This window comes from Onychomys torridus, chromosome 10 (assembly GCF_903995425.1).
Source record: "Onychomys torridus chromosome 10, mOncTor1.1, whole genome shotgun sequence".
In the NCBI taxonomy this organism is placed as follows: Eukaryota; Metazoa; Chordata; class Mammalia; order Rodentia; family Cricetidae; genus Onychomys; species Onychomys torridus.
In genome coordinates, this window is record NC_050452.1 from 44,690,134 (window position 1) to 44,714,550 (window position 24,417).

The 24,417-nt window shown below is 45.4% G+C and overlaps 1 protein-coding gene and 1 non-coding gene across 2 annotated transcripts in view; both read left to right on the plus strand.

Moving 5' to 3' along the window:
- Positions 1–12,466: 12,466 nt before the first annotated feature.
- LOC118592679 lies at positions 12,467–12,573 on the plus strand. The gene has a single exon (XR_004946133.1). It is a non-coding gene; the product is annotated as a U6 spliceosomal RNA (small nuclear RNA).
- A 5,266-nt stretch (positions 12,574–17,839) lies between these two features.
- Ugdh (UDP-glucose 6-dehydrogenase) overlaps positions 17,840–24,417 on the plus strand; it is a 28,033-nt gene continuing 21,455 nt past the window's right edge. Inside the window, exon 1 of the mRNA XM_036201669.1 lies at positions 17,840–18,106. The gene's annotated coding sequence lies outside the window, so the exon portion shown is untranslated. The remainder of the gene's footprint in view (positions 18,107–24,417) is intronic.

Here is a 24,417-nt window from a genome sequence, read left to right on the forward strand (position 1 = left end):
AGAGAAAAAATTTTAAATAGATTTTATTATCTTTCAGCTAAATTAAACACTTCATCCTTCCATCTCCATGTTCTGAGTGCTGGAATTACAGGTGTGTTTAAGCACACCCAAGTAGAACAGGTGTGTTTAAGCACACCTAAGTAGTACGAGGTAATACAATCCAACGTGTAAAATGACCATGAGCCCTACTGATAATAAGTCATTGAATAAAAGAGAGCGAACTGCTGAAAAAAAAATGTTTTATTGTAGAGCAGAGAAACCAAAGCTAAAATCATTCCTTTTTACCCATTAGTATTTATATTCATGGGCTGGGAATTAGCTGATACCTAATTCCATGGCAGTAGACCATGGCAGTAGAATTACAGCAATTCATGCATTCTTCCTGATGCCAAGGAGCAATGCATTTTATATTGTGAAATTGCTCTTGTGAGAGGGATAAAGACAAATGACTTCACGAATGACTCCCATCTGGAACCTGTCCCATTCATATGAAAGGCCAGGAAGATAAAAACACTGTCAACTGGTCATATTGTGCTTACTGCATCCCCAGTATTCAGGAGGCTGAGGCAGGAAGACCACATTTAAAGCTGGCTTGTGCCCCAAAGCAAGACACTATCTCTAAGAAAACCAAACCCTATTTTAGTAACTGATAGTAAGGATGACACTTTGCAAAGAGTTAGGTTTAAAATGTTAGTAGTATAAATTTTCGTTTCTTCACATGACTAAAGTTTGTGGTGGTCAAGAAAAATTGAGGCTCTGAGTTCAATTCCCAGCAATGCATACACACAATTACTTCTAGCTACAAGGTACAGATATTACAAGAGTTAACAAAGAAGGTGAGATCATTTCAGGAACCAGTAATCACTTAAGGAATTTTCCGAGCTGATATCTGAGCTGAGACCTGAACCATGCCATGGTCTGGGAAGGCAGCAAGGGCAAAGTCTCTGAAATAGAATTGCCATTCTCAGGGCATGAGAGAATAAGATCAAAGGACTGGACCAAGGAGCTCAGAAAGGAAGTTTCCATCTCAGGGCCTTGAAAGCCAGATACAGACTTCGGAGTCACTCTGAGTAGTCAGGAAAGCGATTGGCAGTGGAGCCCATGGAATCGTTTATAGACCTGTTCTGGTTGCTGTGTAGATGCGTTGTGTGACTCAGGCAAGGCATACAGATTGGGGGTGCTGCTCCACAGTAGATCATGTGTGGAGCTTGGCCTTAACTCCTACCCAACTTCACACACCCCCAAAAGAAGGAAAGGAAGGGAGAAAAGGAAGCCGCTAACACAAATGAACCAACTGGCAAACGAAGGTTAGGTTGAAAGGTGTCAGAGGCTTTGGCAGATTTGGGTATTTTAGAGTACTGCCCATAGGTCAGCAATGGTGGATGAAGAGAAAGAGAAAATAAGAATGGCATCTCATCTGGGAGCCTGAGCACCTGATTGGTGGATGACAGCAACAGATGGGAAAGGTTTGTGGAAAGGAAATTAATAGCGAGAGGAAGCAAGCTGCCAAGAAATTTGTCTTCTTCTGAGTCCCGTTGGCTTGATGGACTAAAGACCAAGTGGCTGGCTGGGAGTGGTGGAGCAAGGCGTAATCCCAGCACTTGGAGGAGGGGGATTGAGAGCTAGAGGCCAGCCAGGGCTGGGGAGACACAGAAGACTCAGCCCAGTGATGTAAAACCAACTTAAATGCACACAGCAGTCCACGGGTGTCAGTGACGTCCGGCTCAGACGTCTGCTTCACATATTCATAGCCCAGACTCTTACCTGGTGCTCTGTCCTTTCCTAGAGTATAGCTCCTTAAAGTATGGGTTGTAACCCTATAGGGGGGTTGCTTTAGCTGATGGTGGGAGTTGAGAAAAATGTCAACCGTAAAAGGTTTTCTGAATGTGCAAAATCAAACATAGTGAGTTGGAGGTGTTTTTGGCAACACTCACATTGCATGGTGTGACTTGGTGCCTTGGTTCTGCACACAACATGTGCACCTTGCACGGTGCATGTGAGGCTGTTATGAATGGCAGTGGTTTTACTGTATATAGGTCTTCTGCTCTTAGAGAAATGTAACAGTTTATTAAAAAATATTTTCACGCTTCCTCCTGTCGCTCCTCTGTGTTGATTTAAGCATCAACTTTGTACATCTTTGATTGTATTCTGTTAGAATGTTTGGTTTTAAAAATTGTCGTTGCTCCTCCCCCCCCCCCCCCCACTTAGCACCTCCAGGCCTGCAGGTCTGTGTGGAGGCATGATTTTGTTTTCTGTTCTGTAGAATGGGATTTATGAAAGTTTTAAAGAATAAGGACGTTTGGTTTGGTTTGGGTTTGGTTTTTCAAGTCATGGTCTCTCTCTTTGTAGCCTGGCTATCCTGGAACTCTCTGTAGATCAGGCTGGCCTCAAACTCAAAGAGAGTTGCTGCCTCTGCCTCCCGAGTGTTGGGATTAAAGGTGTGCACCACCACTGCCTGGCTGAATAAGGCCTTCTTTAAGAGATACCAAGTAAGGTTTAGAAGACAGCAAGAGGGGAAAACTGACTCCTGTGTTGGGAAAGGATTTGTGACCCAGGTTTACAAAAATAAGTACAACACACCCAGATACAGGATGGAAGTATTTGCCAAATATGAATTGGCAAATATGAATTGGGTGGTGGTGGTTGTCAGGCACCTTTAATCCGAGCACTCCAGAGGCAGGGGGATCTCTGAGTTTGAGGCCAGCCTGGTCTACAGAGTTCTAGGTACTTGCCCCCAAGGCTGATGACCTGAGTTGGCTCCCTGGGACCCACAGGGTGGAAGTTGAGAACTGACCCTCATAAGTTGTTCTCTCGCTTCCACACCCACATGCAAAGTGTCACATGTGTCCTGTACATTCACAAAAATAGATAATTAACATTTGAGTTTGAGAATTCCAGCATGGATGAGGAAGGGACTTACAAGTCCCCACACCTAGCTGAGGTGCTAGTGACAGTTTCTAGGGGAGAGTCATTTTTCTTTGGGGGTGTGGCCACTGGTAGCTTGCCCATGCCCCAGTAAGTGTCCCCGTGTGCATGTGCATATGGACACTACTTAGACTGAGTGGGTAATTTAAAAAAGCTTTTCGCTCCTGACTCCCAAGATAACCAAAAAAAAAAAAAAAAAAAAAAAAAGGAAAACACAAGTTGCCTCAACCACCTGCAGCTGCACCAAGGACAAGGCCATTAAGAAGTTCATCACTGGAAACAGTAGAGGCCACTGCCATCGGGTACTTTTCCAAAGCACAGGTCTTGGATGCTTAGTTGCTTCCCAAGTTCTGTGAGAAGCTGTGGAACAGCACAGGCTGTGCCATCCATTACAAGGTGACAAGAACAGATCTCATGGAGCCCAAGGTCGGACCACCCCCACTGCAGTTTAGACCGGCTGGTGCTGCTGCATCTCCACCAAAGCCTTCGTAAAGTCAGCAGAAAAACCATGTTCCAGGGGCAATAAAATGGAGATCATACTTTAAAAGGGAGACATGAAGGGGACCTTTTGGGGGTGTTCCAGGGAGTTGGGGTGAGGGGGTAGCTCAAAATACATTATACAGATGGATGAAATTCTCAAAGAATAAATAAAATACTAAACATTCATGTGATGCACAAACATGCATGCAGGCAAAATTATATTAAAAAGTTGTGGATGGGCCATGTGGTGGTGGCACACGCCTTAAATCTCAGCACTCAGAGGCAGAGGCAGGTGAGTTTGAGGCCAGGCTGGTCTACAAAGTGAGTTCCAAGACAGCCAAGGCTGTTACACAGAGAAACCATCTCGAAAAAACAAGTTGTTAATGGAAGGCATTCTGGGTCAAGCCTTTAATCCCAACCGTTAGGAGGCAGAAGCAGGAGGATATCTGAGTTTGAGGCCAGCCAGAGATACACAGGAAATACTGTTTCAAAACAAGGAAATAAGTACATATTTATTTATTTGTTTGTTTGTTTATTTTGAGCTGAGGATCGAACCCAGGGCCTCATGCTTGCTAGGCAAATGCTCTACCACTGAGCTAAATCTCCCAACCCTATTGATTTACTTTTTAAAGATTTGTTTATTTATTTATTATGTATACAGAAGAGGGTGCCAGATCTTATTGCAGATGGTTATGAGGAATTGAACTCAGGACCTCTGGACTTTTGGAAGAGCAGTCGGTGCTCTTAACCTCTGAGCCATCTCTCCAGCCCACATTTATTTATTTAATGTTTGTGTATGTGTCTGTCCCCATGAGAATTTTATATGTGCAGATGCCCGCTGTCGCTAGAGGTTATTAGATCCCCTAGAACTGGGTGACTCTTGTGAACTCCCATGTGGGTGCTGGGATCCAAACTGGAGTCCTCTGCAAGAGCAGCAAGTGTTCTTAACCACTGAGCCATCTCTCCAGCCTTGTACAAATATTTTCTATTCACATCTCCTTAGCCAGAACTTAGATCTTCAGATCGTATCTACCCATCTGAACTTTGGTAAATGTGTCACTTAAAGAAAAGAATGGAGCTGGGCAGGGGTGGTGCACACCTTTAGTCCCAGCACTTGGGAGGCATAGGCAAGCAAATCTCTGTGAGTTCAAGACCAGCCTGGTCTACAGAGTGAGATCCAGGAGAACCAGGACTACACAAAAGAAACCTTGTCTTCTTTACACACACACACACACACACACACACACACACACACACACACACACATGAAAGGAAAAAGGGGGGTTTGGGATTTAGCTCAGTGGTAGAGCGCTTGCCTAGCAAGCACAAGGCCCTGGGTTCGGTCCTCAGCTCCAAAAACAAAAAAAGAAAAGAAAAGAAAAGAAAAAGAAAGCAAGGAAAAAGGAACAACAAAGTAGAAGAGAGGAAGCCATTGGAAAACAAGGACAATCACGGGCATGCACCGTCTCAGAACCTCTGTATAAATCAAACCTCTCAGAGGTGGGATCAACCATGTCAGATTGTGCAGAGGCATTCAATCGTGGGGCAAAGAACTGCATGTTTGGACTAGTGAAGTTGGTTCTGTTAGCAAAGCTGCTTTCTTGCCAGGCCTGATGGCCTGAGTCCCAACCTTAGGACTCCATGTGGTGAAAGAACCAACTCCCTAAGGTTCTTTGACCTTGCCGTGTGCACAGTGGCACACCCAGGTCCACCACACACACAATAAGTTTGAAGATTTTGGCTAAACAGATTTATTGAGAAACTTAATAAAAAAAATGCCGGTGGCATGATGGGAGCTGAGTAGTTAGTGTGAGGGAGAAGGAGAGAATATGAGCAACTTTCTGGGAAGCAGAGAATTCAGAGTCGCTTCAGCAGGATATGTGTGGAAGGTAGAAGGGAAACCTTTGCATTGTTACTGGTTTTGTTTGTTTGGAGACACGGTCTCATGTAGCCCAGGCTGGACTTAAACTCACTCTAGCCAAGGATGACTTTGAACTTCTGATCCTTAGGGCTCCCCTTCTCCGGTACTGGGCGTATAGTGTGCACCACCATACCTGGTTTGTTCTCAGATCTCCCTCACCGTTGTCTACTACCCTCCATCCACATTGATGACCCCACTATGATAACTGGTGTTAGAAACTATCAGGGTTAATCCTGTGCTGACTGTCACTGTCCCAGGCTGTCACTCCGACTCTCTACAGGGTCCTGTTGGTCTCCTATGCTGGTGCATTCCGAAACCCTGTAGTCCCAAACAAAAACCTCAGAGGACATCCGCAGCAAGAGTCCCATATCTTCAGCTTTTTCTTTGAATGCTCCATGCACTGAAACCTGGAAGCCCTTCCTAAGGGCTCTCTATTGCTCAGAAATGGAGGCTCTTTTCTTTCCCATCCCCTCAAACCAAAGGTTCTAAAGGTGAAGTAAGCATAGTCCCGGTGTCTTATTTTTACAGCTGCACAATTCCATCACTCCCTAAAATTCTCAATCAATGGGCACTATGACGTATACCTGTAATCCCACCTGGGAGTTAGAGGCAGAAGGGCCAGGAGTTGAAGATTGTCTTCTGCATCGTGGTAAGATTTAGGTTAGCCCTACATGAGACCCTATGCTTTTTGTCTGTTTGTTTGGTTTTTGAGACAGGGTTTCACTATATTGTGCAGCCCTGACTGTCCTGGATCTCACTGTGTAGACCAGGCTGGCCTCAAACTCAGAGATCCACCTGCCTCGCCTCCCAAGTGCTGGGATTAAAGGCATGCACCACCCCTTCCCAGCTCCGTGCTTTTAAAAGAATCAAGGTCTCCGATTGATGCAGCATCTTCTGCTTGGCATTCATAACTTCCCAGATGTGTTCTCCCTCTTCATTTCTATCTTATGTTCTCACCCCTCCTCCCTCCTCCCTTTTTGACAAGGATTGCTGTTGACCGGACCCAGGGCTTTGTGAATGCTAAACACATAGTTTATCGAGGGCGGTGGTGACACAAGCCTTTAATCCCAGCACTCAGGAGGCAGGGCCAGGCAGATCTCTGTGAGTTTGAGGCCAGCCTGGGCTACAGAGTGAGATCCAGGACAGGCACCAAAGCTACAGAGAAACCCTGTCTCAAAAAAACAAAACAAAACAACAAAAACCCAACAACAACAACAACAACAATAAAAACCATAGTTTATCACTGAGCTACACCCCAGCCCCAAAACATCATGTTCTAACCTTAACAAAAACACGTGTCAAAAATAAGAAAGGCGGGTTGGGGATTTAGCTCAGTGGTAGAGCACTTGCCTAGCAAGTGCAAGGCCCTAGGTTCGATCCTCAGCTCAAAAAAAAGAAAAAAAGAGAAAGGGTTGAGGACTCTTGATATAGCATAGGGGCTTCCTCAAAGCCCGAATCCCTTTGCTCGGCAGCCGGAACTTTGCCTGGCAGCCGGAACTTTGCCTGGATACGGGTTCCAGGAAGTTTTCCTCTGTTTGAAAGGCAGGCCTTCCTTTTGTAATGGGCTAGTCTAAGGCAGGTCACTTTCAGAAAGGGTGCTTGTGGAATTCGACTAGCTGGAAATGGGTTCCCTAAAATGCATTTTCCCAAAGCAGAGCGAACTTTTGCAGTCAGAAGTAAGAAGTTTCAGGATAGAGAGATGGCTCAGTGTAAGAACACTCACTGAGAAAGCATGAGGACCTGAGTTCAACTCCCAACACCCATGTAAAAAGCCTGGCCTGTTCACCTGCTTGTGACTCCAGTGCTGTGGAAGGCAGAGAGAGAAGGATCCAGCTTCAGTGAGACGACCTCTCAGGAATAAAGCCAAGAGTGATGGAACAGAATGCTGGTGTCCTCTGACCTCGAACAGGGACACAAACATAGCATGCACATACACACACACACACACACACACACACACACACACACACACACACACACACACACAGTAATAGAGGAGAATGTTGTATGTCCTCTGACCTCACACAGGATACACGACATAGCACATACACACACACAGAGTAATGGAGCAGAATGCTGGTGTCCTCCTCTCTCTGACCTTGCACAGGGACACACAGTCATGGCGCGCGCGTGCGCACACACACACACATTTCCTCCTTGGTGTAGTGTGAAGTGGTGGGGGCATTACCAAGATCTGTATTCACTTTGACTGTTGTTCCTCTGCTTCTCAATGGCTGCTGTCTTAATCATGCTACCCTCAGCCCTAGATGACTGCACTGGCCTTCCTGGGTCCATTTTTCACCCCTCTCACTGCTCAGTGTCTTCTAGCTAATGACTGTTTTCTTTCAGAGTTAGGCTGTCTCAACCCGAGGAGGTTTCCATGAACTACTGTGCTAACTATTTTCCCTGTATCTGTCTATCTTTTTAGTTGTCTCTATCTCTCTATTTTTCCAACCAGAGTATTTTGTCATTCAGGCTGGCTATGTAGCTGAGGATGGCCCTGAACTCCTGATCCTCCGGCCTCCATGTCTACAGTGCTAAGAGACCTATTATCTATTTTCATAAAGACTATGTCTTTAGCTGTGCCTGGCAGCACACACCTTTAATCCTAGCACTCAGGAGGCAGAGAATGGCAGATTTCTGAGTTCGAGGCCAGCCTGGTCTACATAGTAAGTTCCAGGCCAGCCTGATCTACATAGAAAGACCCTGTCTCAATGATGCTCCCTCCACCCAAATAAAGACGTAATTTTGCATTTATTTGTGTGATTATTTGATATTTCCCCATAGAACAAAATTAATATTTACAAAGGCAAGGAATATATCATTCTTTACTCACAGTGAGGATCCCCGTTACAGACAGTCCTGTTACTCAGTAAACACTTGGAAAACTCTCATTGAATGTATAAAAAAAAAATTAAAACGTTAAATTAAAATCAATTAATTAAAATTAATTAATTTGCTTTTTTTTTTTTTTTTTTTTTTTTGGCTGGGCAATGGCGGCATGCACCTTTAATCCCAGATGGTAGAAGCAGGTGAATCTCTCAATTCGAGGCCAGTCTGCTCTAGAGAGCTTCAGCGTAGTTCCAGGACAGTCAGGACTACACAGAGAAACCCTGTCTTGAAAAACAAAACACAAACCAACAAAACAATTGTTTTAAACTTTCTACAAGAAGCTCCCCCTAGGGCTGGAGAGATGGCTCAAAGGTTAAGAGCACTGACTGCTCTTCCAGAGGTCCTGAGTTCAATTCCCAGCACCCACATGGTGGCTCACAACCATCTGTAATGAGATCTGGCGCCCTCTTCTGGCCTGCAGGCATACATGCAGACAGAATGCTATATACATAATAAATAAATAGACCTTTAAAAGAAAAAAAGATGCTCCCCTACAAATGCATGTGGAAGAAGACCACACAAATCAGAGGAAGGCAATGTGAAAGAGACTTCCTGGAAAGAAGCTGTGTTTGCAAAGGCTGATGGATTAGAATCTCAGTGGTGTGGAGAGGTTGGAATGTTGCAGGTCAAGAGCTGAATTGCAGTTTATCTTGGATTATCTTTGGCCTCCTAAATAGCCATTCCTTGCCCATCTGCCTGTTGGACCTTTGGAATGTATTACCTTAGCTTCTCCACCACCCCGGAGGCTAGGAATGTTATCAGATAGTTAGTTCCTGAGGACTATAGGCAAGAGCTCTCTACTTGACCTTCAGCCATCTGAAGTTTCGGTGTATTTGAAAAGTATCTTGATTTATAACCTGGGTCCTCAGCAAGAGCAGTAAATGCTCTTAACTGCGGAGCTGACTCTTCAGCACCCTCTTTGAGACAAGGTCTTACCATATTATACTGGCTGTCCTGGAATGAGCTATGTAGACCACACAGGCCTCGAACTCACAGAGATCTGCCTCCTGAGTGCTGCGATTGAAGGCATGCACCACCATGCCAGGTTGCCAGGTCCATTTTATTTCTTTTCTTTTCTTTTTGGAGCTGAGGATCGAACCCAGGGCCTTTGTAGTCCTGACTCTACCACTGAGCTAAATCCCTAACCCCCCATTTTATTTCTTTATAAGCCCCTCATACCTTAAAGATAAACTTATAAAGCAGATGGAAGGGACTTAAAAGGAGCTGGATTCTCAAATTTGTCTCTGCAATTGGTCTGCTTGCCACACTATCATAGTGGAGCCTCTGGGAAATTCTAGAATACACTAGTGAAAGAACACAGGTACAAAACCAAATAAGGCATCTTGAAAATGTTTTGTCTCCCCCGGGGCTGACGAGATGGCTCAGTTGGTTGTTGTGGGGTATTCACCAGAGGGGACTGCTCAGACATGGATTTAAGCCAATAGAAAGTCTTTATTTAGCTGGCTGGTGATTACACCGGGTACAATTTAGAGAAAGAGAAAGTATTTACAGATCCGTGTGTACATGCCCGTGCCAGAGTACGCATGCATTCATGTTGAGCAGAGGACACTTGGACTAACTTGTTTTTCTCCACCATGAGGGTTGCAGGGATCAAGCTGAAGTCGCCATCTCAGCAGTAAGCACCTTTACCAGTGTAACAGGGTAAAGTGACACCGTGTAGCACTGAGCCTTTCTCAGGGTGAGCTGTTAAGCACAAAAGCCTTGTTCTGGGTTGACACACTCCAGTTCACAAGAACAGTTAGCCAGAAGCAGAACTACAGAAGCCAAAACGCAAGGTTAGTACATTTAGAGTGTTTCCCAGAACTATGGACTTTGATAGATTAGGCCTTTGTTTTAGATTTGGCTGGTGGTGCTGTCTACATGCTGAGTTTTACAGTCTGAATAGTACTTCCATCATGGAGTCAGTTGTGCTAAGGTCCGAGGGCCTACTAAGTTGTGCTGGGGCCCTGTTTCACCAGTAAAAGTGCTTACTGCCAAGACAGAGAGAACTGATCCCATAAGTTAAGTTGTCCCCTGATCAACATGAATGCATTCATACTCTGGCATGTGCACACACACACATACTCTCACTAAATAAACAAATAAATGCAAAAAGTACAAAAGAAAAAGCAAAAAAAGGCCCCAGGAACAGTTGGATAGAAAGGCCTCCATTAGCCGGGCGGTGGTGACGCACGCTTGTAATCCCAGCACTCAGGAGGCAGAGCCAGGCGGATCTCTGAGTTTGAGGCCAGCCTGGGCTACCAAGTGAGTTCCAGGAAAAAGGCGCAAAGCTACAGAGAAACCCTGTCTCGAAAAACAAAACAAAACAAAAACAAAACAAAAAAAGGCCTCCACTTAGAAATATAAATACCATTTTAGCTCCAACCCTCCATTTTAGTCCTAATTGATATTCTAGTTTCATTTCTGAGATTCTATCGACTGTTTTAAGGATTATTACTATAAGACACCAACAAGGAATGTGAGGTGAAGGCTGGTGAGGTGACTCAGCCTGGGAAGCCACCTGCCACCAAACCTGTTATCCTGAGTTTGATCCCTGGCATCCACATGATAGAGATAACATATTCTACACAGGTTTTCATCTGATCTCCACATACATGACATTTACATGTACATACAGAGCCACACCCACAAAAAGTAATAAATTTTAAGCAAACAAAATGTGAGGTGAATTCTATGCAGAAAATGTTCAATTCCAGATGAAGAATAGAAAAGTGGTTTAATACATTGGTAATGATGTGCCAGTTTAAAATGGTAACTTTATTATTTGTTACATGCCTGTTTACTATGTCTCATTTATGGTCATCCTCAGCAGAGACTCAGCCCAATGCTTATAGCCTGTAACCTGCAGTCTGAGGAGTTACCCCTTAGGCACCTCCACTCAGGTAAAACTGGGCCCCGGAATAGATCATAGCAGATGGAAAGTTGGTAGGTTTATTAAGAAGGTGGTGGTGGCACATGCTGTTAATCCCAGCACTCGGGAGGCAGGGACAAACAGATCTCTGTGAGTTCAAAGCCAGCTTGGTCTACAGAGTGAGTTCCAGGACAGCCAAGGCTACACAGGAAACCCTGTCTCAAAAAAAAATAAAGTCTCTTTGTAAGTGAAATTCTAAGATGATTTCCTGTGGTGTTCAGGTATGAGATATAGTTATGAAAAGAGCACTGATGTGGTTGACAAGCTTCAACGCAAAGGCCATGTGTCTCTAATCAAGCACAGGCTACTTGTTTTCAACTCTTGTTTGAGAGTCTCTTAGAAAAGGAAGTTGTAGCAGGAACCTTACAAGTTCTTATCAATAAAATCAAACCTGAGCCAGTTATTGGGGTGAATGCTGGAAGATCAGAGACGCAGAACAAGCCACAGCTACCTCACCTCGCCAGTTCTTCAGCTGATCCTGTTTCCTCAGACTGGAAGCCTCTGAGTCCTCATCCAAATGGATCTCAGCTGAACTGCTGCTCAAAAGCCTGAATGCTTAACCAGCCAAATTCTTCTAGTTTCTGGTCCTCACATCTTATATATCTTTCTGCTTTCTGCCATCACTCCTGGGATTAAAGGCCAGAGTCACCATGCTTGGCTGTATCCTTGAACTGACTGATGGATTTCTGCCTCTGGAATGCTAGGGTTAAAGGCGTGTGCTACCACTGTCTAACCTCTATGTTAATATTGTGGCTGTTCTGTCTCTGACCCCAGATAAGTTTATTAGGGTGCATAATATTTTGGGGAACACAATACTACTACAGGGAGTATTTGTAGAAATGATTTTTCTTTTTTGTTTTTGTTTTTCCAAGACAGGTTTCTTTGTGTAGCCATGACTGTCCTGGAACTCACTCTGTAGACCAGGCTGGCCTTGAACTCACAGAGATCAGCCGGCTTCTGCCACCCAAGTGCTGGGATTAAAGGTGTGCACCACCATTGGCAGGAATTTTTTTTCTTAAAAAAAAAAAAAAAAAAGTGTTTGTTAATAACTTGCCTTTACAAATCGAGCTCTCAGAGTTGGTGATTTAGCTCAGTGGTAGAGAGTGCTTGTCTAGCAACCGCAAGGCCCTGGGTTCTGTCCTCAGCTCTGACCAAGAACAACAACAACAACAACAACAAAACGGAAAACGGAAAAACAAAAAACAAATGGAGCTCTCTCTCAACCAGTAACCAAGTTAGTAAGTAATGTGCTTTCAGATCACCTGGAGCTATGGACTCGTTCTGCTTACATACTTTTAAAAATTGATTGAGAAGCTGTGCTTGCTTCGGCAGCACATAGACTAAAATTGGAACGCTACAGAGAAGATTAGCATGGCCCCTGCGCAAGGATGACACACAAATTCGTGAAGCATTCCATATTTTTACAGGGGAACCCATGGCTGATGTGTAAAATTAAAACACAAATATAATAAATTTAAAAAGGAGAAAAACATTTAAAAAATAAAAATAAAAAGGAGAAAAAAATTGATTGATATTAAAAAAAAATTGTAACAAAGCAGGGCATGGTAGTGCAAGCCTTTAACCCCAGCACTCAGGAGGTAGAGGCAGGTGATGCCTGAGTTCAGGGCCAGCCTGGTCTACAGAGTTTCAGGACAGCCTGGGCTATACAGAGAAACCCTGTCTGTAAAACAAAACAAAACAAACAACTGTAATCAATCCTACTATGCTTTGGACTCTTGAAAGCATAGCTTTGCTTTTACATTTCTCCTCTGTGACTTATCACATGTTCCCTAACTCAGAATAATGCATGTGTGCATGAGGTAGGGTAACTGCTATTCTCCAGGCATTGAAAGCAATGTCCACCCACAAAATACATTAAAAACAATGTGCGGGCACACATTGATAACATCTGATTGCACCTTTGTGTGATGTTCTGAGTCAACAGAGTCAGAAAAACAAATTTTCCTATTATGAAACTCCTGTAAAAGACTAAGAAAAAAGTACCTCATTCTCTCAACAATCCAGCTGCCTAAACAAGACCTGAAGAAACACAACACTACTAACTTCCATGTTAGCATGGAAGGAGGAAATCTAACGGCCACATCCTTAAACAAAGACCTAAAGACAACTAAGGGATGCTGAGATTGGGATATGAGGCTCCTGGTTGATTATCCAATACCAAGTGGTCAGCCCTGAAATCATGTACACCTGTAACACTAAATAGACTCAGTAGGTTTACAAATGTGTGTGTGCATGCGTGCTATGACTTTGAGAGTGAGCTGGGGGTCCATGGTAGGGGCTTGGGGAAAGAAAGGAAAGAGGGAAAATGATACATTTGAATTTTAAAAGCACTTATAATCCAGACATAGGCAAATATCTGTAAGTTCAAGGCCAGCTTGGTCTACAAAGTGAGTTTCAGGGCAGTGACACAGAGAAATTCGATCTCAAAAACAAACAAAAAACAATTAAATTTCCTCATCCCTTTCCATTCTACATTTAGTGCTGTGCAGTTCAATAGAGAGAATGGCATGTGTTGTAGAGATCAGAACTCTTTACAAAATCTCAGACTCATTCTTGAGTAACCAATACCATGGGTTTCTTTGTTATGTGGTACTGCTTCCTCAAATACCATCTTAGTAGGCAATTTTGACTGTTAGTTGTGTTAAAGGTTTTTTGTTTTTTGTTTTTGTTTTTGTTTTTTTTTTGGTTTTTGAGAGAGGGTCTCTGTAGCGCAGCCTGGCTTAAAACTTTATATGTAGACCAGGCTGGCCTTCAACTTGTGGTGATCCTCCTGCCTCTGCCTTCTGACTATTGGGATTTTAGGCGTGTTCCACCATACCAGGTCCTACTGAAGTTTGTGTTTGTTTTTAAGGAGCCAGCGGAAAACAAACTAGATTCTGAGGTGTGCTGGCTAGTTTTATGTCAGCATCATACAAGCTAGAGTCACCTGACCGCAGGAACCTCAGTTGAGAAAATGCCTCCTTGGGATCAGGCTGTAGGCGAGTTTGTAGAGTGTTTTTACATCAATGGTTGAGGGCAGAGGGCGCATCATTGTGGTGATGCCATCCCTGGTCTGGTGGGCCTGGGTTCTGTAAGAAAGCAGACTGAGTAAGCCATGAAGAACAACCCAACAAGCAGCACCCCTCCAGGGCCTCTGGGGCAGCTCCTGCCTCCAGGTTCCTGCCCAGTTTGCATCCCTGTCTTGGCTTTCTCAATGGATGGGTAAGCCAAATAAGCCCCCCCCCCCGTCCCCCCCCCCCCCCCCAGCCCCAAGTTGCTTTCAGTCATGATGTTTCAATCACAGCAACAGAAACCCTAACTAAGCCATGAAGTGAGGGGCTTCTTTCTTTTGCCATGACCCTTTACTTTTCCTTGTCTTTCTAAGCCTGCCCTTAACTAGCCTGTGAGCTTTTCTGCCTTGCATCTCTGGGGCAATGTTGACAAACATTAGACACTTTGTAAATCCTTGCAGAGTGAATGAACTTCATTGGCTGGACGAATCCTGCAGGATCTTTCGTACTGCTTACAATCTTCAGCTAACTACACTCAGTGTGTGTCCTACTTTGCTTTCTATTGTGATTAAGACTATGACCAAAGCAACCGGGGCAGAAAGAGTTGTTTGACTTACATGTCCCATCCCAGCATCCCAGTCTACCACTGAGGGAAGGCAAGGCAGGAACTGGAGCAGAAACCTGGAGGCAGGAACTGAAACAATGGGAGCGGAGGAATGCTGCTTACTGGCTTGCTCCCCGGGCTCACATTTTATATATTTAAATATAAATTTAAATATTTATATTTTTAATATTTTAAATATTTAAATTTAAATTCAGCTGCCTTTTAAATACCTCTCAGGACCACGTGCTTAGGTGTAGCATCCCCCACAGATGCCATCCGTATCAATCATTAATCAAGAAAATACAAATGAACACTAAGGAGGCAGAGACGGGTGGATCTCTGTGAGTTTTCCAGACAAGTCTGGTGTACATAGCAAGTTTCAGGTGAACTAGGGCTCCATAGTGAGACACAAAAGCCCACCCACCACAGACTTGCCTATAGACCAGTCTGATAGAGGTGTTCCCCACCCCCCAAGCTGAGGACCGAACCTAGCTAGGGCCTTGAGCTTGCCTCTACCACTGAGCTAAATCCCCAACCCCCTGATAGAGGCATTTTCAATGGAGGTTTCCTCTTCATAGATGATGCTACTTTGTGTCAAGCTGACAAAAAACTAACCAGCATTCACCAGTTTCCTTAAAGTTGCCATCATGAGCCTATCAAGAAAGTAAATTGTAACTTTATTTATTTGTTTGTTTGTTTGTTTGTTTGTTTTTCAAGACAGGGTTTCTTTGTGCAACCCTGGCTGTCCTGAGAACTCAGAGATCCCCTTACCTCTGCCTCCCGAGTGCTGGGACTAAAGGCCATGTGCCACCACCTACAGGCTGTAGACTGACTTTAAAAAAATATTTCTGAGTGAGTACATGTGCGTCGAAAGGCCAAAGGTCAACAGTTGGTGCCTTCCTCTTGATCTCACTTTATTTTTAAAAATAATTTTTCGAATTTTATACTTGTATATAATGGTTTTTTGTTGTTGTTTTTGTTTTTCGAGACAGGGTTTCTCTGACATATAATGTATTTTGATCATATTCACCTCTCATTCCCATCTGTTATTCCCTTCCAGCTCCCTCAGGAACGGGAACTCTCTATTTATTTATTTTATTTTTATTTTTTTCAAGACAGGGTTCTCTGTGTAGCTTTGCGCCTTTCCTGTATCTCACTCTGTAGCCCAGGCTGGCCTCAAACTCACAGAGATCCGCCTGGCTCTGCCTCCCGAGTGCTGGGATTAAAGGGGTGTGCCACCACTGCCTGGCTTCTCACTTTATTTTTTGAGACAGAGACTCTGTCTCTCATGGAACATGAGGCTTACCAATTTGGCAAGACTCTCTGGTCAACAAGCCCCAGGGCTCCTTCTATCTCTGCCTCTTGATTGATTTCATAGGTCTGGCAGCAGCTGACTTTTTAATTTTATTTAATTTTTTTTTTATTATACCTGTGTGTCTATGTCTCTGTGGGTATGTGCACCAGTCTCTGGGGCTGGGTTTATAGGCGGTTGTAAGCACTCTGAGGCAGGTGCTGGGAATTGAACCAGGTTCGCTACCAGAGCGGTACTCTTGACTACTGAGATACCTTTCCAGAGTCAACACTTAACTTTTCACTTGGGGACTAGGGATCTGAACTGAGGTCCTCATGTTTGCATGGTAAAAACTTTGCCCGCTGAGCCATCTCCTCAGATCTATGGCATTTTAATGTGTTCACATTTTCCTAATTACTTTTCCCATGAGGTACAGTCAAGCACTCCATAACGTCCCTTGGCCAAGGACTGACTTCATGTAGGGTGGTCCCATATTATATTGGGTACTGACGTCGTTGCCAGCGTGGCTCCTGTAAATATACAATGACGTGGCGGAACAAATCTGCCTAATACATTTCAGAACATACCTGTGAGGGACAGGTAATTGTGCCCGGCTTTTCCCCTTTTCTGATTTCAGGCTTAAGAATGTCTTGAAGAAGCAAAAGAAATTTAAAAAAAAGAAAGAAAGAAAGAAAACAACCCTTCACACTTAAAGTGGGTGTGCCAGGAATCACGATTCCTGAAGGTCAAGCAAGAGGATCACTGTTAAGTTCAAGGCCAGTCTGACCTATACAGGGAGTTCCAGATCAGCCACCCCTACACAGCCAGATTTTGTCTCAAAAGACTTGCGGGGTGCAGGCTAGATAATTTTATATATATATTTTTTAATGTGTACAAATGTCTGTGTGTATGATGCCACGTGTGTGAGGCCAGAGCATGATCTCCTGGTGCTTGAGTTCCAGGCAGCTTTGAGTCACTGGATGTAGGTCCTGGGGACTGAACCCCTGAGCCCTCTCTCCAAGCGGCAATTTTACTCTTTTTATGCATTTGTAAGGATTGGGGACATAGTGCATTGGTAGAGTGCTTATCTACCAGACAGAAGGCTGAGTTCACTCTCTAGTACCACATACACACACGCAAATGCACACCTAACACATTTCTACTTTGCATCATGCAAACACTCTCCCTTCTAGAATTTGGTTGGAAAGTTTTCCTGGAAAATACGCCCTTAGGCGTGGGCGCCAGGGTTCTCTGGCCAGAGGGACCCAGGGGGAGACACTGGCCCAGTCATGATGGAACTCAGCATCCTGAGGCGTTTCCTTCCCAGAACCCGCGCCATCGGGGTGGGGGTGGGACGTGACTAAACTCTGGGCAGCTGTCTGGAGGGCGCGGCGGACCCAGGGGCCCGAAGGGTGTGTGTGTTGGGGGGCGGGGGGAGACGCGGAGGCCGGCCGGCAGAGATCAGAGCGATGAGAACCGAGGTTCAGGCTCCAGGATGAGGCTCAGGCCGGAAAACCGCAGGATCTTCCTGTGGGCTCGGCCCGCAACGCGCCCTGTGCTCCACGTCCACGGGTGGCTCGCTGGGCACGCGCGAACCTTCCCCATCCCAGAAGCCAAGGACCATGGAGCAGAGTAGAAACGAGGACCACGACGCCCCGGCCATGGAGGGGACCCACGGCGCACGCAGCCACGCCCAGCGGGCCGGGGGGCGGGGCCGGTGAGTTGGCTCGAGCTGATTCGCCCGTCTCCACGGGGGCGTGGTCACACACCTCGGGCCCCGCCCCTCAGGCCCGCCCTGGGTCCTGAAGGAAATAGAGGCCTGCCCCGGGGCCTGGCGCGGGGGGAGGCGGGGCCGTGCGGGGCGGTGGCTGGGTTCAGAGTCCCGGGAGGCCTGGCTGCGGGGGAATGAAGCCTCCGCCTTCCCCGGCAGAAGCATTTAAATACGGCCGCGGGCCCCGGACCCGGGCAGCGGTGTGTGGAGCCTGCGGCTCGGGAGTAAGGCGCCGTCCGAGAGAACGGGATCCGAGCGGCAGCCGTGCCCCAGCCTTGGGTAAGTGCGGTTCCCCGCGGGATGTCCCCCTTCCCGCAGCCGGGGTGTGCGCGCGCGGTCCGGGTCGCTCCGGGATCGCGGCGGGGCGGCCCACCTCACCGTCCTGGTCCCCCCTCCTTTTCGGACCTGGCGGGAATCAGGTCGTGCGCTTGCAGGAGGTCGGATGAGTAGGGCTTTTGATTTGCAACTCGTGCGTCTTCAAGCCGATTCCCATCTTTCCCACTTACCGATTTGAAGCCAACGAGATTTTCCCGCCGCTTCGGAAAGCCAAACGCCCCCCCCCCGCACCCGCGAAGGAAGGGATCCTCTCCTTGGGGCCTCATGGGCGGCTCACAGTCCTAGGCTTTGTTGGGGATTAGACTCTGCTCACCTAGGGGTCCTCTGCTCTCCTCTGGGCGCCCCTAAGAGGAGAAAGCAACGCCCCCTGAAGACGAAACCCTAAGGCATTTATCCTAGTATCTTAAGGGGCTTCTGCAGGCCATTGTTGGCCGAGGCATATGCTTGGATGTACTACTTGATGTTAGGGAAGGCCTTTCTTGGGGGCTTCAGAGACCATGTTTTTCGTGAGATCTTGAACATCTTGACGCCCTACGTGTAAGATAATTGGGTAGGGTTGGGAAATCTGGTAGAGAGAAAGGAGGGGCTCGCTGGGAGAGAGCTCATACATGGGATACACAGAGGACTAACTGTTCGTCGACTCACCTCAAAGGCCAGTCTTTGAGTTTTTTCAAATCCCCTAAGAAATGGAGAACAGTAGTCTGGTCTGTTTCTTCTGAGGGGCTCTGGACTTGAAAGGGCCGAGTGTTTCTGCTCAGATGTGCTTTTGCGGACTCAGCTTCTAGTCTTGGCTGAATGCTACACAACCCTGGTTTGGAAAAGACCTTATTCCCCTCCCCCCTCCCCCGTTTCATTCTGTACTTCTTTCTCTGTCATAAAATCGCTAACCATTAGGCATACTCCAGCTTTCCCCGTGTCTCCACAGCTTTGTTTCATATCCGTTAGACGTAGAATTAAGACTTTCACAATAGCTTTTTTTTTTCTTCTTTTAAGTGTGATTGAGATGAGTGAGGTTGGTGTACCCAGCTGTCTGTCATACCTGCTGTTTAGTTGGCCGTAGCTGTGAAGAGGGGCGGCAGATGGATTATACTCTGTTCAGATTGCAGCATAGGACATTTGCTGACTGTTAGTGACCTCTTGTAGATTGAAATGTTTATCTGAATTTATGAGATTTTACATGAACAGTAGTTCCCGTTTGGCGTGGTAAATTGTGATTCTCAGAACCCAGAGGTGAGAGAACTCATTTCGGAGTGACCCCCTCGGTAAGCAGACAGGCCCGCTTTTCTGTCAGCACCACGAGGGCCAGAGGGTAAAGACAAGTAGCAGTGGAACATGGTGAGCCGGACAGCCTTGAGCTGGATCCCCAGAACCCACAGAGAAAGCAGAACCTAGACCCCAGAAGTTGTCCTCTGACCTCACACATGTGCATGCTGCATACTTCATACACACAAGACACTAAAATCATGAAAAATGAAAACGGAATCAGAAAGCATCGGTGTCATAGAAACTATTGACAACATGGTATCAAGCTCCATATTAAAGTTTATGGAGGATTTTATTGAAACCTCCAAGTGACTTTATTTGATTTGCGCTGGATGTGCACCTATCTGCCGTATTTTCCATCCATTGTCATGTATAAGCTGCACTTCACTTGAAAACTAGCCAGACAAGGATACCCAAGATGAAGACCACCTCACCAAGTAGCTGAGTGTAGAGGCTCATGTCTCACAGTTCCCAGGAGGCTGGGGCAAAAGGGTCATCACCATTTCCAGGCCAGCCTGGGCTGCAGAGTGAAATCTTACTGAGAGAGGGAGAAAAGTAGGTGTGTGTGGAGAGGAGAGAAAAAGAAGGGAGAGGAGGAGGGAGGAAGAAAACACAAAAGAGAACAAAACAAGCTCATCCTGTTCTGCAGTACAGTACAGTACTGCCGTCAGTGACTGCAGTTTGGAAAGAAACCTGCATTCCAGTTCTGAAATAAAGGCGGGTAAAAAGTAACTTGAGGACTAGGGGCTGTAACACAGGGGTGGAATGTTTACCTGAGATGCTTGAGACCCTGGATTTAATCCCCAGCACTATAAAAAACAAACAAGTAACATTAGAAGTAACTGGGGAAAATCTGATGTCATTCTTAAGTGGGTAAAAAAGGGAGCAGTCTGATTGTTCACTGCAAAATATCAGCCACTTTAACTAAACCTTCGAAATGTGAAGTCCATAATCCTAGAGTCCCAGGGAGACAGTTACTCAATACACACCAAGGGATTTTCATGCCAGGTGTTGAAGGTACAGCGGCCTTGGTGCTGGAGAGATGCCTCAGAGGTTAAGGACAAGGGTTCAGTTCCCAGCACTCACAGTTGGCGCCTCACAACCATCTAACTCCCAGGCACTGCTGTGGTGTATGTTAAGACATCTAAAATAAATCTAAAAACATTTTTTTAAAAGTTCCATTAGCCTTGGGATGCCTTATTAAACTGAACTCCTTACCCCCAGGGTGGAACTATGTCCTGCTGGAGCTTGAGGGTGTAGTAGTTGCCTTAATAACTCTAACTTCTTGGCTGTGGAATTAAATTGTTAATTCTGAAAGATCCTCTGGACCTACTTAGAAATTATAGCCAGGTGGTGGTGGCCCATGCCTTTAATCTCAGTACTGGGGGTGGAAGGCCGAGTAGAGGCAGGCAGATCTCTGGTCTGTTAGATGGAGAAATCCTGTCTCAAAAAAAAACCAAAAAATACTACTTATTAGATAGTCTAATTAAGGAGGGAAGCAGTTGTCTTTTCTTTCTTTTTTTGAGGATGTATTTTTATTTTATAGGTATGGGTGTTTTGGCCGCATGTATATCTATACCAGTGGTTCTCAACCTTCCATAATGCTTCAACCCTTTAACACAGTTCCTCGTGTTGTGGTGACCCCAACCTTAAAGTTGTTTTCATTACTACTTCATAACTGTCATTTTGCTACTGTTATGAATTGTAATGTAAATATTTTGGGAATTAGGTTTGCCAAAGGGGTCATGACCCACAGGTTGAGGACCATTGGTCTGTACCATCTACATGCCTGGTACCTGTGGTCAGAAGAAAGCATCAGATCCTCCTGAAACTGGAGTTACGGATGGTTGTGAACCACTGTGTGGTGCTAGGGATCGAACCTAGGTCCTTTGGAACAGTAAGTGAGCCATCTCCCAGGCCTTGGCTGGATGTCTTACATGTGGTAGTCCTGGTTCGGTCCTGTGAACCTTGTAGATAAACCTATTGGCCCAGAGTTAACTAAGCTTTAGATGAGGACTCATGACAATGTGGCTTATAAAGAGACTGAGCAGATACACTACAGTGGAGCTTTGCTGTCCTACTTGAGGGTTTTTGTTGCAGTCCCTTGGTAGCTCCGGGAGATTGGCTCCAGGACTACTGCAAATGCCCAGATCTGGAAATCAAGTCCTGTAAACAAAATGCTACAGTATTTATCTGTCTAGAGTCTACGTATGTCCTCCTGTGTACTTTAAATCATCTCTAGGTTACATATGATACCTAATATAACTGAGCAGCATGGCACATACCTATCTATAATCCTAGCATTGTAGAGGTGGAGGCAGGAGGATCATGAGCACAAGACTATCTCAGCCTTCACAGCAAGTTCCAGGCTAATTTAGGATGCCTAGGGAGACCTTGTCTGAAGACAATGGAAGTAATACCCGGCTGGGCTATGATGCGCACACTTTTAATCTCAGGGCTCCAGAGGCAGGGGCAGATGGATCTCTGTGAGTTCAAGACCATCCTGGTCTACAGAGTGAGTTCCAGGACAGCCAGGGCTACACAGAGAAACCTTATCTCCCCCTACAATAAAAAAAATTAATACCTAATATAATATAAATAGTTATACCTTATTATTTAGGAGAAAAGAAAAAGTCTATACATATTCAGTAGAGATCCAACTTTTTTTTTTTTTTTTTTTTTTAAAGCAAGGTTTCACTATGTTGTTGTGACTGGCCTGGAACTTACAATGTAGACCAGGATGCCTTCAAGCTTGCTTCTGCTTCCCTAGTGATAGGATTAAATATGTGTGCCATTACACACACACACACACACACACACACACACACACACACACACACACACAGAGTTGCCTGACTCTGTAGGTGTAGACCCTCTGTGGATAGAGGATGTACTTGTTCCTGAAGGTTAGGTCATACCTCTCTTCCTTCTTTCCCTCCCTCCCTCCATTCTTCCTTCCTTCCTTTCTTATTTTTCGAGACAGGGTTTCTTTGCGTAGTCCTGGCTGTCCTAGAACTCACTCTGTAGACCAGGCTGGCCTTGAACTCACAGAGGTCTACGTACCTCTGCCTCTGGAGTGCTGGGATTAAAAGCGTGCGTCCCCACTACCCTGCTAGGGCCATCTGTTTCTGGTAGTGTAGTTTCTGGGAATCCAAATTCATAAAGCATCAGAACAGAGAATTTTGAGGAAATATGCTGTCCAAGCCTGGAAAATTCTGTTCCTGTCCCCCTGTCCCTGGAACCAGAAAATTTCTCATGTCTAGATTTCATGTCACTGTTTTTTTGTATGAAAGTAAATATCAAGTATTGTTCCTTACCCTTTCAGTCTCCAGGCTTAAACTGAACCACCCTGTTCATGAACAGTCCCCCTCTCCTGACACAGAGCCTCTAATTATGACGGTTCCACTCAACTGTGTAGATTGTTACTAGACTGTCCTTACAGATTGCTGCCTTGCTCTCCACTTGTCTATAGTCATGGGAGACAGTTACTGCCTCTCACAACTCCTTAGTACTCAACTTAGTACTCCACTAAGTGTACATCCTCACTTCTCTGTGTTTATTCGTTTATCTAGAATGTTCTTTCTGGTTTTCTCTCCCATCCTTTCCCCAAATCCTACCCATTCTTTAGGCCAGGCTCAACTTCTGTGTCTACATTGAGACAGCCCTTCTCTGCCTCTTCCTCTTTTTTTTTTTTTTTCTCTTTTCCCACCTAATTTTTATTTATTATTAGTGTGTGTGTGTGTGTGTGTGTGTGTGTGTGTGTGTGTGTAAGTCAGTAAGTCAGAGGGCAACATTCAGGAGCCAGTTTTCTCCTTCCACCTTTATGTGGGTTCCAGGGACTGAACTCAGGCCGTCAGTCAGGCTTGTGTGGCAAGCATTACTTTACACTCTGAGCCCCGGCACAAGATGAAGTAAACTTTCAGGAACCATTGCCAGCGTTCCCCTTCTGTGAGGTGGGAGAGCTGCAGTGACGGTTGGAAGCACCCCTTCCCACAGGCAGATTTTCAGAAGATTCCCGTGCCTCGTCCCTTAGTGTTCCCAACATCAGCACTTCCATCCACGCAGGGGGGGAGCGTTAGAGGAACATGATGTGGGCCCAGGTTTCTACATGTTCACACATAGATGTTGCACACCAGCACGCACACACACGTTTGAAAGTTACTTTCCTTTAGTGTTTTCACAGTTTCTAATTAAAGTTGAAAAAAGTTTTGAGATTATTGTCCAGTACTTAAAAATAGTCTGCAGGTGCCAAGTTAAGTATTTGAGGGGTACTTCGTTCGATTTTCCGCTCTAGAACAGCACCTGCGATGGCTAATCTATACTGAACAGGAGTTTCTTGGCTCAGGGTACTGGAGGTTGGCTCTTTTGCTGTATCATTCCCTGGCGGAAGAACAGAAGATATGAAATCAAACCTGTAGCTTTAAGTCCTTTTGTAATAGGCATTAATCCACTGAGGGTAGAGCTCTCATGTCCTAAACGTCTCCTTATGCCCCACCTACCAGCTCCTTTGCATTGGGAATTAAGTTACCCGCATACTTCCAAGGGATCTGTGTAAGCCAAGCAGAAGCATAAATCTTAGAGGCCAGGTCTGAATCATGGAACTGATCTTACCATCAGTGACCTTCTAAACCTGTTGGAAAACTCACCGTTGCACGCCCACATATGAGGAAGAATTGCACAGATGTATACATTTACTCTGGGGGCTTTCTCTGTGCGACCAGAACTGCCCTGGTTTAGAGGACAGGCTTTATTTTGCTTCTTGACTTTAACTATCAGGACATTATAATTTCCTGGTATGTGCAGTAATATCAGTTGTTATTAATTTTCCCTCTTTCATGCTAGCACAGTGGAGGAGTGGCCGAGTCATGTAATTGGAATGTTATTTTTCACTCACAGTTCTCGTAATCCCTATGAGAAAACATAGGAAACCGCTCCCGATAGCTGGCGTTTTGTGGTGAGTATGCCAGTATGTCCATAGTCTCTGTCTCCTA